Source organism: Phragmites australis, chromosome 12 (genome assembly GCF_958298935.1).
Source record: "Phragmites australis chromosome 12, lpPhrAust1.1, whole genome shotgun sequence".
NCBI classification, from domain to species: Eukaryota; Viridiplantae; Streptophyta; class Magnoliopsida; order Poales; family Poaceae; genus Phragmites; species Phragmites australis.
In genome coordinates, this window is record NC_084932.1 from 10,192,038 (window position 1) to 10,196,581 (window position 4,544).

The window sequence follows — 4,544 nt, forward strand, 5'->3', positions numbered from 1 at the left end:
AAGCTTTTTCTTAAGTTTATAAAATAATTAGGCTAACAATTTGATTTAGCTTCACTAAATAACCTTGCTATATTCTAGGTGTCATTTTCTCTTAGCTTAGAGTTGCCGATCGTCTTTTCACTAGATTAATTTTCATCGTTTCCCTCCGTCATTCTTATTTCGCTTTGGTGTTTTCTTTGGTTTTGCTCTGATATTCTGTTGCTTAGTCATTGTTCATTTTCCGTCATTAATATGCATAGGCTCGAAGTCAGGGTTCTAAGCAAGAACACGAGGAAAGAACTGAAGGCGAGTCCCGATGATGAAGAACCCGGGAGACTCGAACGACAAGACCAACCATGAATTGACCTTCGTGAAGGTAAGTCCTATTTTCTTGATCATATTGAATCTATATTTTTAGATAATTTGCATGATCAACTAAAACTTAACTTATTATCGCATGTGCTATATATTGTATTTTTACAAACTATTTAAGGTAGTTACTCCTATCAAACACTTGATATATCTTAAATATTATCATCCAGAATACATATCACTCTAGAATTTATCTGTCATTATCTAAATTAAAGTTGGATAATACTTGATATCTAGCATGCTTAGGATTGAATATGTCTTCTCGGAGACGTCGCTTTTAAAATACATCTCTTCAGAGATAACAATTGACTGTTATCAATGTTAACTCATATATCATGAATCCTTGATGGTTGCGAATTTCGTGATGGTTGTAAAATCCTTGATGTCGTGTGGGATATAGAGGGTGATGTTTAAAAATGAGTGAAAATTTTTTGGTGAGGGCAGTAGAGTGGTCCTCCGGTTGAGGATGCTCTTGGGGGCTTAAATTATCTTTATAGAATTCATTGCTTGAAGATACCTACCCTGACCATTTAAGCACCGAATCTTGCGCCATCATGCTGAGCCACCCCCATGCAACCATACGTCCTGTATGGGCAGGACTTGACTTTTCTCTCATCGGACTGGGTTGGACATCATACTAGGAGGCTGAGAGTCACGAGCAGTCAAGTGACTATCTAACCCTCTGTTTGAATGTGCAGAGACTGGCAAGTGCTTAAAAATAGAATCTTGCATTTAGTATAAGACCTTTAGTACTTAGGGGTAAATCTCGTAGAAAAGTCCGATAGGAAAGGTGATTAAAGTGTTTTGATATGATTCGCTCCTCCGTTCGCAATGGATGGAGGCTGAGCATATCGTATGAGTATAGTGTACAACATTTGCAGAGTGTAAACCTATTCGAATAGCCATGTCCACGGAATGGACATGTGAAGATATGGTCACGCTTGATTAGACTCTGGTTGTGTGTCCTGATGAGTGAATATGTGGACTAGATGTCCGTGTATGAGGTTGTTGGCTCAATCCGCCAGGATCAGTGTGGTACTAGAGGTACACCAGATGTGATGATAGGGACTGTGGAGTGAGGTGTAGCCCTTCCTAGGAAAAAAAACTCTCAGATATGACTTGTTCCTAGTTTTAAACTACTTTAAATTGTTTTAAAGCTATCAGTCGATAATACAACTGAATGACTGCATAAAACTGTTTTATGCTTAAAACTAAACTGTAAAGACTTATCTTTGAATCATTCATTATGCGTCTATGAACCCCTTTGAAGTAGTATAGAAGTTGTTGAGTATTTTCCGTACTTAGTATTGTTGCTTTTAGTTGTTGAAATGGAGATCAATCTCAATCCATACGAAGTTAAAGAAAAGAAGTCTAAGATCGCGTCCACACTCGAATTGCATGTGACACTGGATTGCATCGTTCGTTTTGCTCCGCTGTGTTGTAAGCTGTTCTGACTGGCTGGTCTGCTATGGATTCTTATCCATAAGACCACCTTCTGCTTTTCGAGTAATTATTTTATTCGAAGTATGTTTTTGATACTATTCTGTTGAATTTTGTACGTATCAGTTACTTGATCTAGGAACTAATACAAGAGGCATAGAGGAACCCGAAGTCGGGGTCCTGATAAATTTTAGAGTCAAACTACCATACTATCTAGAAATGTAAAGCTTAAATAAAATAGAAAGGCTTTTTTGGATGAGAAGACTATGGTTCCGTAGTTTTAATTTTTATGAACCTAACCCACTAAAAATTTGTTCATAAAGATATTTCTAAACTGACAGAATAGATAGGAATATCGTGAATAAAGTCATTGTGGTCCCCATAAAAAAAAAGGAGTAGTTCTCGAACGCAAGCTACTTTACCATATTTCAAATTTTATGATTTCAATAAATCACGTACGACAGTTTGTCTTGGCCTAGATCTAGAACTATCCTGAATTGTTTGTATTGATATAAATTATATTTAATCATTAGTGTTGATTTTGTATATTATTCAATTGTAGTTCTAAAATAAACGATCTTTTCCTAGATCCACTCTTATATTTAATTCTATAAAATTGGAAACAACAACTTTAATCGTCATCTCTAGATCTTTGATTGGATTCCTCTGGAATAACTTCGTTAGGATTGAAGAATTGTTGCAGCGGTGGTCGAGGACTCTTGCTTATGTGTTTGGATTTCCGATGCCTCTCAAGCATTCATATATGTGTGAGAATCGTCCTTCGAGCTTAAGGCCATCTCCAACGGAGTCTCTAAATTTGAGGATTCTAGGGTTACAGTGTTTTGCGGTATACTGTAGCACTAGAAATCCATCTCCAACAGATCCTCTATCCAGTGATACATTACTGCTACAGTGTTAGGGATAGAGAATGCTGTAATAGTGATAGAGGATACTGTAATAGTATTTTAAAGATGAAGATTTGAGATAGCTGTTGGAGATGGTCTAAGACGATGGTACAATATAATCACCATAAGTATTGTATGATGTTATCTGAGCTGCATGCAACCAGTAGCCCAAAATATAATCCTTTGGCCAGACTGTACTTGGAACATTCTTGCAAACACATCCATCTCGGCAGATCCTGGCGTCGCTGGGCATGCGAGAGGCAGAGGAAATGTCGCTCGAGAATCGAGTCGAGTGCAATGGCTGATGATACCGCTCCGGATCCGTTGCAAGAAATCCAGGGCGCCAGACTGCTACCCAGTGGCCGCATCTGCATGGTGACTCGACGAGTCTTCCTGACGGCTGACGCACTGGCGGCAGGGCTTGAATGCTTCTGACCCAGCTAGCGCGAGTAGTAAATGAGCTCTTATCCTTTCCCGGTGCTCGCTCCAACGGTTACCATACGCGAGGTTTTTGATTTTTTATGATCTTTAATATATATTTTTATTATAATATAGTTAATATGGTATTATAAAAATATTTTTAAAGATAAATTTAAACGTATGGTTTTTATATTTTTAAATTAAATATTTTATAAGCTATTGATGATTAAAATTTTAAAAATATTATCTGATCTTAGTCAAAATATACTTAATACTCCCTTCGATTGTAAATGTAGATCGTTTTAGACTTATATATAAGGATTAAAAATGTAGATCAAATAACTTTGTTGCCCCTTATTTATTCTGGGAAAAGATAACTCATTTATTTGTGAGAGTGATAATATTTATTAAATAAGGGCAAGAAGGAAAAAAAAATCATAGAAGTTTAAGAATAACTTATATTTAAAGAATAGTTGAGAAGACTAAAATAACTTACATTTGTAATTAGAGGAAGTATTTGCTATAACCGTGTGATATCTTGCTATTGACAGTCAACAAATGCAATGATTGTTGGATTGTAGCATCACTTGGAACATGTGAATGTTGGATTGAAGGCTTGAAGCAAAAAGTATTGTTGGGTGGGTAGCTCAATCTGTCGGCATGTTTAAGAGTGTATATATACATAAATATTTAATTATGAAAAATACTTCATGCACAACTCATTCACACCAACTGGTATCATGGTAGCATCGTCACAAAGAGATCTTTGTCTCCCGCACCAAATTATGCATTGACATATGGTTGGTACAATATCACCGTGCAATAAATAAAAATGCACAATCATATCATACTATAATTTATCGGTTGAGTGTTATTTCTCCAAGAATACAATAAACAGTTAGAGAAAATGAGCTCATATAATTATCTTCCCCTTTCATATTTGTCTACATGAATTCCTCTTACGAGCGTTATCTACGTCCCAAGCCAAAATAAAAAATAAGATAGAACATTTCTGAAAAATAAAGAAAAAAATAAGTCACTGACTCGCCAATGACTACCGATCAATTACAAATATCTATTTCCTCACACTTCCCTATCTGTTACCTGAGAAACTGGAAAATAAGCCACCAAAAAAACAAAACAAAAGAAAACAGAAAAATCGAATCCAGCCTAAACTAAACCCTTAACAACCCACGAGCTAATTCATCCGCAAAAGTTTCATTTGGCAAAGGAGAAAAAAATGCATAATGTTTTTTTTTACTTTTTATGATCTTCAATATGCAACTGTAACCACTATTTTTTATTAAAATATAGTTATAATATTTAATAAAATATAATATTATAAAAATATTTTTAAGACAAATCTACCTGTATTATTTTTTATATTTTAAAATAAATATTTTAAAAATTATTGATGATCAAAGTTTT